This window comes from Aedes albopictus, chromosome 2 (genome assembly GCF_035046485.1).
Source record: "Aedes albopictus strain Foshan chromosome 2, AalbF5, whole genome shotgun sequence".
Lineage (NCBI taxonomy): Eukaryota > Metazoa > Arthropoda > Insecta > Diptera > Culicidae > Aedes > Aedes albopictus.
The window spans coordinates 482,899,968-482,912,048 of record NC_085137.1 but is presented as its reverse complement, the minus strand read 5'-3'; the positions used below and the strand labels follow the sequence as shown (position 1 = coordinate 482,912,048).

Sequence of the window (12,081 nt, the reverse complement as noted above, 5' to 3'; positions counted from 1 at the left end):
ATTTTCTGTCGGCAGCTAGTTTTGCACATTTGTACAGTAATGAAGTTAGCTTGACTTTGTCAAATGTCTTCAGCAGCGCAGCAGTAAGTCGGCAGGCTATCATGCATCTAGTTCAAATCTACATAGCAGTGACATGTGTGAAAATATAGTTTTTTGGAAGCAATTTCCAGACATGAATCACAACCCACCAACAGGGTTATGGTTGTGATTCTGATAAACACATTTTTGTTTCTGCATGAATTTTGTCAAAGTTCTGTCAGAAGCTGCTTAGAAGGCTATCCAGCGTACTTATGTGAACTTTCAAGTTCCAAAATTACTTAAAAATGAAGCTGCTCAGAAGGCTAATGAGCAACCTCGAACAAGCTGCTTAGCTTATAAAGTACCCTTTTATCTGAACTTTTGGTTACTTGGGTATGTGACTTTCTGGAAGCATTACTCGAATCCCCGGAAGAGAATCCTATACCAATAGAACCCCTGATATTTTCACGGCAATTATTAGGCAAACACATCAGCTATTTCAAATATCTTTTGGGAGATTTTTTTGGCAAAACACACGGAGTACTTCTTGGAGGAAGAAATGTTGATTGTCCTCGAGATATTATTGAAGAAGAACTCAAAAAAAAAATGTTCGATGAAATTCGGAGAAAATTGGTGCCAACAGATTTTGGATTCAGCAAGTAAATTGCATAAAATGACGATGGAAACAGAACAAAAATTTCCTTGGAGATTTTCACAAAATGTAACAAATAATTGATGCATGGGAAATTAACGTCGGTGATTGTAGAGTTAGTTAGTTTTTTTTAAATCATAATTCTTGATGTTAGGAAATCTTTAAAATTCATATCATAATATATACCAAATTTAAACTCTGTATAAAAAATGCATTGAGTAGTGTCCTACTAGAACAATAATTTGCGTTTGTTCATACCCGGGAAAAATCCGGGAATAGAAAAACTGAATTCGAATGGAAACCCTGCAACTTAAACCTCTCTGAGTTGCTTTAAAATCACAAGAAGAGCAGATGGGAGCAGTCCTCGCGACAAACGCATTGATACGATGGGAACTCCCACCAAATCTCCTGAGCAGCTCAAAACATCGGTCGCTCCGACGCAAACATTGTGACACTCCTTGCTAGATGATCGTCGCTTTGCTTGGTCCGATGATGGTCAATAGCTTTGGTGTTAGTGGACGGCACTACAAACACAAATATAGTACCTCGGATTGATATGAACGTGAGACGTTGAACAAAAAAAAATGAACAGTCTGAGTTTCGTGTTTCATCGTGGATTGAAATAAAAGAAGGAAAATCGGTGTTGTTGGATGTTGTAACTGTCTTGAACGAGGGTTAAGTTGAGTTGCCTTGGTGACCATTGTTTGGATCAGATAGGATTAAGAAATCCAGTGCTTTCGGCTCCAAAGATTGCTCAAAGCTTGGAGACCATCCATAGATGGCGTATCACTTTGGGGTAGAGGGAGAGTCTGTGATAGACTAGCGTGCCATGTATTCCTCCTGTTCTCTTTTTTGCGTAACGTTCCAACTGGGACAAGGCATGCTTCATAGCTTAGTGTTCCATGAGCACTTCCACAGTTGTAGACGGAAAGCACGAAGATACTCTATGCCCAAGGAGGCAAAGAAAATATTCATTATGAAAAGATCCTGAACAGACCGCGAAACAGACTATTCATGAACTTGCGCGGGTATTCAGCGCGTATATCGCTTCGGCTATATCTATGCCTGCTGAAATAAAAATGTGAAAATGTCCTCCTCGGTTTATTCATGAACTATTATGGTAAACGGTAAACTTATAGATTTCTTTTTTTTCTTTCGTTTCAGGTAAGCAATGTTAGAACTATGGATCTTTGATTGGTGAAGAAAAGTACTTATTCATTCTAGGGAAAAGGTAACAAATTGTATCGTATTTCACAAATCTAGTAATGATACAGTGTCTACCTACCAAGCGAGTAAGTCTGTTTTAGCTTACACACACACCAGCTCGACCTTTGAGAAAAGGGAACCATCAGTATAACATACAATGTTGTCTGAAATTCACATACCCTGATAGTCAGATGCCTATGTACTTAGCTAAGCTTGACTGTGGTTTCAAATGAAATGACGTGTTAGCTAAAAGAATATCAGGAATCTGATGTACGACTATGTGTTTTAACGGTGAGAACTCGTTACACGGGATCGGACTGGGTCGCGACGGTAACATATATGGTGTTGGGACTGATGGCGGCGCAGTTCTTGGAATTCTATACGACAGAGAGGCCAGATTATTAATTCAGATTTTTCTGTATCGCCGTATTTGAGGATAAAGCACACTCCGAGAGTCCTAGATTTTAATAGAAACAAATAAAAGTGTACTATTTTTTGACGGTTTTTAATTTTTACTGGTATTTTTTTTTTTTTGAGACATGTGTGATAATGCACAAATTTACACAAATTCTTCAAAGTTAAGCAGCAATTTATTATTATTATTTCTTTATTATAGAGATTTTCAGCCCTAGGCTGGTTAGAAAGCAGCAATTTATAAAGTTTATAATAAATTTATTGAAATTAACTACAAATTTTATGCTTTCTGGAGAAATCTGTTTCACGTTTTAAAAACCTGTATTTCTCTGTACTCGGTATCTTGTCTGTATAGAAGGTCAAAAATCTGTATAATGCAGAACAATCTGTATATCTGGCATCTCTGCTATACGCATCCAGAAGAACATCTAGAGGCAGTGCTGACTGCGGCCTGCTGAGCACCGCCACGACAGCGCAACCTAGATGGTAAGATAAGTGTAGCATCGATTGCGTTATTGACATGAAAACATGCTCAAGGCATAACATACGAGTTTGCCATTTCATTTTTACTGACAGTAGCAGGCATCGGGTTCACAAGGTAACCTAGATAGAGACCTGCTTTTCAAAGTGAGGTTTTTGAGTTAATGTTAGTAATGCTTCCGAAGCAGAATCTTCAAATGTAAGCGATTAAGGGTTTTTAAGTGAAACAACATCAACTGATACAGTATTATTCTGCTCCAAGTTCTGCTCTAATAATGATAATTTTAGGTTTATATTAGAATGAGTCGTTTATCCTCATCAACGTCTTCTATCAAAACTTTTCCTCATGGATTTACCTTAGTAAGATACTTTAATTGAAAACGATCTGAAGATTACTATGGGAATTCGATATGGTATAAAATCAATTTTCTATCTGCCTTTAATTAATGGCGATTGCTTGTGTTTGATGATGCTATCTCACAACATGTAGTTCGTACAGTGTTTAAGTTAGATTTCGCCCGGTTTGATTTGCTTCATGTTTCCTAATTAAAAAGATAATCTGATACTGTTTCAATCAATTAACCATCAAATCATCCATCGGTAGGTATCTCCACCGGCCGTGTTTTTCCCACCCTTTCAACACCGGTCAGCGAACCTGTTCCAGAAACACACATTGACAGATCATTAATTAGAAAAGACACACAACGAGTTCATATCTTTTCCCGAACCAATCTATCAACATTCCGCCCATTTTTTTCCGCAATCCGAGCCAAGAACATAGAGCAGAGAGCGAGAAAAAAAAAACTGAGCACTGCGTGCTTATAATTGATTCAATTTTCCGGCCACAGCTTGTCCCTAAAATTAATTGCAACTGTTTCCCAGTGATGAGCAGCGTTCGTTGGGCAGGTGCAGGTGGCATGGTGGTGCCGTTAGGACGCTCCAGTGCACATCGCACGCGCAAAGAGTGATCCATCAGGTACCTACCTACCAGGTATGTCGTGATTGGCGAAAAAACTGTAACATTGCATTGAGGGTATTACATCGTCGTCACCCGACCACTGACTGCATGGCACTGACCGATAGCATGGTGGCAACGGGACCCTCATGGGCTCCGGTTGCGCTGGAAGCGAAATGAAAAATTGCCCATTAGGCAATCACTTTCCGATCATCGGGTTCGATCGGAGGGACTGGTCACATCGTTTGCTCTCGGTGTGCAGTGCCAATCCGAGTCAATGTTTGTTTTTTTTTTTCTTTACATGAACGGTGCATTACATGGGATGGCCTACATCGGCCCATGGAACATGAACTAGATCAAAGCCCCGGTTGATCATTAACGATCAATGTGGTATTGTTATACACACTTGAAGAAACACTGGAACAGTGGTGTAACTAGATCGAATAATTATCTTTTTTTTTATCCGTTATCAACTAGGTATTCAGCCCTAGGCTATTTCATTTTGGAACTCACGGTTTTAATTCCCTTCCGAAGGGTACTCTATGCCCTAGCAAGTCAAGGAAATTTCCTCAACGATCAATTCCTGGACGAGAATCGAATCTAATACTCTCAGCATGGTCTTGCTTATTACTCGTGTGCTTACCGGAAACGTCATTTTCAAATGTCTCAAGCTTTCCAAGATAAACAAATTCTTCAACAACACATTCCCATCAATCACTACCACAGCACTTACACCAATACACCACTAGGCCTGCCTTTGTCTCTACCCGCAATCATCCCAAGCAGCACCTGCAACATCATGCAGATTGTGGCTTTCTATGCTTTGGTCTAAATGAGTTGCACTAGAAGCACACGAAACTTCCATCTTGTCAGTTGAGTTGCATTTAAACTTCGAAATCCGTAAAGTTGCGGCTTTGTTTCATAGAAATCACAAATTACCACGTGTTTGACATCGATCTGTGGAGGCGGAGCTTACATATTACTCGCAAGTGATAATACAGTCAGCTTACATTAAATGTGTTATGTAACATGCATGAAACATCTAACTCTGGTTTGTTTGTTCAGATTAGGTTCCATATGCGTAACAGAAAACTTGACCGTCTATTCATTTTGACAGTTCTCTAACTTGTGACAAAGAAGGTGCAATAAAGTAACAAGTAACTTCAGTAGCTTTTATGGTGTGTTGAGCATCGATTCTCTCACAGAGCTTTTGGTGTAATATGTAAGGTGAGTAGATAATACTCCTGGTGTCCATGGTTCGAGTCTGGACAAAATCGTTTCCCAACTTTTTTTATCATTCCTCCTCGTTTATGTTGCATAAGAATTCAGAATCTGCGCTTTTTGGGTTTAAAAGAAGAAGCAATTGTGTTCTGTCGTCCGTAATACGGACAGTGAATAAATTGCACTAAGGTTGCTGTTACTGGATTAGCAACAAGTCGTGTTGCTTGGGATGTGTACATATTTCGTCTTGGTCGAGTTAATTGGCTCTGACGGCAGCAAAAATGCACTCACTCACTCCAATGGGAAATCCCATTTGTATCTGTCATCGTGTGCGTGAAGAAGTATAAACAAACGTGTTTTGTCTCGTTTTTTCTCACTTTTGCCATACGACTCCCGCCAGGTGGCAGCACTGCGGCGCCGACAAGGCCTATCGTCAAGCCACTTCCTCCACTTCTCTATGATCGATGCCGATGAGATCCACCGAGTACAATGTTGAACAAAGCTTTTTTATTTGCACTTAATCGCTGCACTTCAATGAACAGATGGTGAGTTTGTTAGTTCTTCTTCCGAGATTTGTCGAGGATCATCTACAGGTTAAACATTTGATCCGACGTTGATACAACATCAGAAAACTAACAGGACATGCGACAATATCTTATTTATAAGAATCTGCTGAACTGGGTGATGTAGCTGCTCGCTTAAAAAGTTCGACCGGGATCTCGTCCTTCCCAACTCAGAATTCTTAACTCCATCCAGTGTTGGTGTTTCCACTGCTTGGCCATGATCCACTGTGTAAATCCTGTTCCTGGGTGCTACCATTCAACAAATCTTCAAAGTGCTTCCTCCACCTGGCTGCCACCATTATTGTTTTGTTTGTCAGGAAAATTCCTTACCGGTTATGGCAAATGGCTTGCACTGGCGCAGCCTCATGCCACGCGCCAATGACAGTTGTATGAAACCTCCGCATATCGTTACGATCCATGCTTTTCTGTGCTTCCCGGGCAGAAGAAAATAACAAAAGAAGAACAAATTTTGCCATTCAAAATGAATAGTTGAATGGCAAAATTTGTTATTGGTTTGTTGGGAATAAGAGCTAAAAGAACAAAAATAATATCTGACTTTGTACCGGAAAATGACTCAATAATAACTCATTTTATCATTATAAGAACATACAAGGACAAGGGGCCTGCAACTCTAATCTTTTTCTAAACTCTACTAATAATGTAGCAATAGTATTTGTAGTATTCCTAGTATTTTACAATCAAAGCAACGTTGCCAACGACGGTTGTCAAGCATCGTCAATCATTGAGTTGTTTATCTGGTGTCACTTCAGCCACTGCAGTCAGATAAAAAATGGTAGAGAAAAGTTGTTTCCTTTGGTGTCCATCTAGATTTGGAAGTTGTGTAAGTTACAGGTAAATGGTATAAATGATAGTAATTTTCTAACAGTTTGCGTCATCCCGTTTCAGGAAAAAAAAAATACCGGAAAGGATTTTTTTGGCTGGGGAAAAAATGTTTAGAGGCAATGGTTCCAGTAGATGGAAAATTTCCGTTTTCAACAGGAAGTGATCCAGAGAGCCTATCGAGGTTTCACTAAACATCCATGAGGCCATGGGTGTAATGGAGAAAATGGTTAAACGGTTGAAAGTGCTTCAACTACTCGGTAAATTTAGAAAACAGCGAAGCGATGCACAGTTGACAAATCTCTTCCCGTGCTCTTCCTAAGATGCTATCCTAAGGACGCGTTTGAAACCAGATCCGGAGTATTTTGATGTTATTTGTGTAAAATAAATGACTTAATACATATGTGAACCACTTTTTCTGATTGATTTTTTAATTTATCAGAGGGTTTTCTGCCGTGGGCAGGATCATCTCGGGCGACATTTTTTCATTGGCGAGAAATCGAACTCATTTGAAGTTTGTTGAGGCAAAAGTCAATTAGTTCAGTGTAGCTGAACATTGAAAAGTGAGTTGAATCCTCGAATCTTCGGAGATCATGGTGCAGAAATTCTCTCTTTGGTATTGATGTTTGAGGTGAACTAATCGACAAAATCTAGATAAAGTTTGTTCTTTGACACACATCCTAAACTATGAAACGACCCTGGTCTGGGATTGATTCTTGCTATGTCTATAGAACTATCTTCATTGAAATGTAAGTCTGAGGCTATTATTACGAGTGGCACTTCACAGTGAAAATCGATCACGGTGGCACATTGCAAATCCACGGTGAAAAAGTTGTGGGTTAATCAAATGGAAATCACTTTCACCATCCTTATTACCAGGTGTCACTTTTTTGTTTTCACCGTGAAGTGACAATCGTAATAAGGCCCTGAATGTGGACCGGTCAGGTTTCACCTGGAATATGCCATTGAACTTCAATGATTGAAGTTAAGCTTGTAAGCTCCTTTGACTTCGGTGACATTTGCCCTAGCATTTGTCTTTTTTCGGAATCGCATCACAGCAAGCTGCTTGCTTTGATGCCTATATTCAGATAGTATTTGCTAGTATTTTCTAGTATTTATCAAGATCTTTCAAAGTTTAGAGTTGCAGGCCCCTTGTACAAGGACAACATATTTGGAAATGTAGAATAACTGAATCAGTTATTATCGAGTTATTGAAAACAAAGTTAGTACAAAACAAGTTATTTCAAAAAAAGATCATCATAATTGTAAATTTTGTTCTTTTGATTGAAAAAAAAAAACTATATTTTGATTCCAGAAATGTTTTGTTCTTGGTTTAATTTTATGATAACAAAATTAGTTATTTTTTACTTATTTTCTGGAACAAAGTCAGTTATCGTTTTTGAATTTTTAGCTCTTATTCCCAACAAACCAATAACACAATTTGCTCTTCATCAATATTCTATTTTTAATCGAAAATTTGATCTTTTCATGTTATTCTCTTTGACAAAAAAATACAAAATAACTCATCAATAATAAAATATGTTATGATTGCAAAATATGTCATTGGGATGTTATTTTACTTGGATGCTAAGAAGAGCTTATTTTGCTATGATTGCATATTTTATTATTATTCAGTTATTTAGTGTTATTAATTAATAACATATGAATGATAAAATGAGTTATGATGGCAAAATTTGTCCTTGGTTTGTTCTTTGCCTCTACCCGGATTCAGCAATCACACTATCTTCAGCTTTCCTTTTTCTTATTGAGGTTGATTCGTTTTTCTTTTGCTTTTGCAACCCTGTACCACCCCTTGTTGAACCAGGAACCGGCCAATGGCATTCGACTTCTGGCGGCATTCTTTTCGTGCGTCACTCGTTGGCATTCCCAGTCCACTTGCGCTGTAGTTGCCACTGTTTCATGGATACACTCCCACAAACTGTTGACATTACCAGATCCGTTGATCTCTTCTATCCACTTGTCAAGCTTCTGACGGTACTGTGCAGCAACCCATTTCGCTGGATCGCTTCCGAATTTCTGCGACTACAGCTTCCATACTGTATAGAAAAAAAATGTAAATACCAGTGCTGTCGTGATAAAATCAGAGTTGGCTACTCAAGGTTTCCAAATTTAATCGCTCCATATACTGGTACGCCCCCACGAAAATGACTTCACTATATCGTCTAATTCAGAATTATTCAGGGAAAACTCTTCATGCATTATTTTTCACAATTTTCATCTGTAAATATTGCGTACGGCGCATTCTTGTAGGAATTCCTTTTAGAAGTTTTGCAAATATTTTCCTAAAATTTCTAGAAAATTCTTCAGTATTACACCGCCTGAAATTCCTTTACTGCCGTAATTCTGCAAAGTGACGTAAGCGCCATTCAAAATGTCGATATTTGTTGGTATATTATATGTAATATCTGGTGTAAAAATAACACTGTGGTATGCCTGTTGTATTAGAATGCAAGATCTAGTCGTAATCTATCATCTATGGAAAGAAACTTAGAGGATGAGCAAGAGTTTTATGCAAAATAACCAAAAAATGGGCCAAAATTATCAATGTCGCTTACGTCACTTTGCAGAATTTGGGCAGTTTAGGGATTGCTTTGAGGATTTATCAAAACATTTTTGGAATGTTTCCTGCAAAATGCCAGAGATTCTTTTAGGATTTTTTTCTAGGCACATCTTCAGGAGTTTCTCAAGAAATTTCTCAAAATATTCATCTTGAAACTGGTGCACGGGTTTCCTCAGAAATTTCCTCAGAAATCCAAAATTCCTCCTGGGATTCCTTAAGGGACTGTATAGGAAATTCCTTCACGGATTGCTCCATAAGTTCATGCTTGTATTTTTTTTTCATGTATTTCTTCAAACATTTTTGAAGGAATTCCTCCAGCAATATTTTCAGAATTTTTTCCCGGATTTTTTCTTTGAAATTTGTTTGAAACATTTTCGTTAAGTTTCTCAATGAAATCTTCTAGGATTTGCTCCAGGAATTCCTCCAAACATGTTCCCGTAAGATGCAATTCCAGGAGAAATTTTCTCACAAAGATTCGATGGTTCTTTCAGAAATTTCTTTAGAATTTTAGATTATTTTTCAAAAACCAGAAATTATTGTTTGAATTTCTCCAGAGTTTCCTTCAGGTATTACTCCATTTATTCAGGGACTGTCTCGGGCATTTATTTGGAAACTCTGAAGAGATTCTTCTGGAAGTTCCTCTAGGGGTTCTCCAATAATTCCTACAGGTATTCCTCCAGGCATTGCTTTGGATTGATTGAGACCATCGTTCAGGGAATCTTCCAGATATTTTTTTTTCTTATTTTTACCCTAGCATTTCCCAAGGAAATTAAAAAAAAAGCTATGACTACCTGCAGAGGGTTCTCCAGTTCTTCCAGGTTCTATTTTAAAGATTCCCACAAAACATTTTTTTTTTGTTTCCTCAGCAGTTTTCCAACAAGTTCCTCCAGTATTTTTTTAATTGTTTTTGCAGAATTTCCTTCAGAAATTTCTCCAGTAGTTTAGGAATTATGTATACAAATCTCTTCATGAGGGTGACGAGTTAGATTCCAGGTCGGAACATTTTGTAAAGGAAAATTCATTGACTTTTTTGTGTATAGAGTATCCTCACGCCTGTCACACGATATACCTACACATGCAAAATGGTCATTGGCAGAGGAAACTCTCAGTTAATAACTATGGAAGTGCTCATCCACTGAACTGAGAGGCAAGCTTAGTCCCGGTGAGGACGTCACGACAAGAAGAAGAAGAAGAAGAAGAAGAAGTGGAAGAAGAAGAATAAGAAGAAAAAGAATCATATTTTTTCTGAGAATTCCTTCAGATGTATCTCCAGTAGCTTTTTCAAGGATTCCTTCGGAAAATCCTTTCCCTTAGAAATTTATTTAAGAATTTCTTCAAGAATCTCACCGGAACCTTTGTTTGCAATTTCTGTTGACATTTTTGAGAGATTCCTACAGAATTTCCTCCTTAGATTTTTCCATGAATCCCAACAGCGGTTTTTCAAGCATTTTTTCGTTGGAATTACTCGCAGAGTTCCTCCATAAGTCTCTCATGTGTTTTTTTCTGAGAACAAAGGAGATATCTCAAGGTGTTTCTCTTCTCGAAGATTCTCAGGAAATATTAAAAAAAAAAATCCTGAAGCTTCCGTGGATGAATTATTGGAGTTACCCTTAGAAAAAAAATTTCTGGGGTAGTGCATCGAGGAATATCTGGATGAAATACTGAAGGATTTTTTTCTGAGAATTGCTTTAGAAGTATCTCCAGGAGCTCTTCCAAGGATTCCTACGGAAAATCCTTCAGGGATCCCTTAGAAATTTATTTAAGAATTTCTTCAAGAATCTCACCGGAACCTTTGTTTGCAATTTCTGTTGACATTTTTGAGAGATTCCTACAGAATTTCCTCTTTAGATTTTTCCATGAATCCCAATAGAGGTTTTTCAAGCATTTTTTCGTTGGAATTACTTGCAGAGTTCCTCCATAAGTCTCTCATGTTTTTTTTTTTGAGAATAAAGGGGATGTCTTACGGTGTTTCTTCTTTCGAAGATTCCCAGGAAATATTTTTGAATCAATTTCCTGAAGAATCCGTGGAGGAATTATTGGAGTTTTCCTTAGAGAGAGAAAATGCCGGAAAAATTTCGGGGATATTGCATCGAGGAATATCTGGAGGAAATGCTGAAGGAATATCTGGAGAAACTTCTGCCAAAATCACTGTAGGTAATAATGTCTGAATCTCTGAATGAATTTCGAATTTTTTGGATGAATATCTGCAGAAATTTCTGGACACACTCATGCGGGAATTTTCAATGGAATTCCTGAACAAATATCTGGTGAAATTCTCGAAGAAATACCTAGACGAATTTCTGAAGGAAAATCTGAAAATTTTCCAGAACCACTGGAAGAATTTGTTGAAAAATCTTTGAAAGAATTTTTAAAGAAACCCTTGTAGAAAATCCTAAAGGAATCTCTGGAGAAATTTCCGATGATTTTTTTAAACGAATCTCTAAAAGAATTTCTAAAGTAATTCCTGGGTGAATTTACATTTTTATGACACGTTGCTTCGACGAGGTTATAAGAAACATCATTAATCCAATATAAAATCATCTGGGTTTAACTTTTGAAAGCAAATTCGTCATCAACTTTTTGCCTGGGAAATCTACCTAAAATAATTCCTGGTGAAGACACGGTGTCTATGGTAGAAGAACAATATTAGAAAAAAAAAATCAGTATCCCTAAGTCACCCACCAAATGAAAGCTAACGGTCTATGCTTTCATTTGGTGCTAAGAGCAAAATGTCCTATCGGAGGTCATTTTCCCATACAAATTTTGGGTAAAAAGTACCAAAAAAATGGGTACTTTTCGGAAATTTGTTCTAGAAATCATGAAAAAAATAAAAATTGTTCTAGACCCCCCGATAGAACATTTGGCTCTAAGCCTCAAATGAAAGAGGGCACCCTTAGCTTTCATTTGGTGGGTCACTTAGCGATACTTATTTTTTTTTCCGATATTATGTTTTGCTACAGACACCGTGAAGTAATTTCTGAAAATAAAATAACTGTAGGAGAGTTTCTGTACCTTGGTAGATTTTCAGACAAAATTCCTGGAGTATTTTCTGAAGGAATCCATGGATTAGTTTTGGAAGAATTCCCTAGAAGATTTCCTTAGGCTTGGAAACCTTGGACACATTTATGAAGGAATCTCATAAAGAATTTTT

General features: G+C 37.7%; 1 protein-coding gene and 1 long non-coding RNA gene across 3 annotated transcripts in view; both read left to right on the top strand.

Annotated features, from left to right (window-relative positions):
• LOC109429072 (uncharacterized) overlaps positions 1-12,081 on the top strand; it is a 221,861-nt gene that overhangs the window by 97,718 nt on the left and 112,062 nt on the right. The gene's annotated exons all lie outside the window — the stretch shown is intronic.
• On the top strand, positions 6,131-6,752 carry LOC134288659 (uncharacterized). Its single transcript, XR_009998085.1, has 2 exons — positions 6,131-6,350; positions 6,416-6,752. It is a non-coding gene; the product is annotated as an uncharacterized LOC134288659 (long non-coding RNA).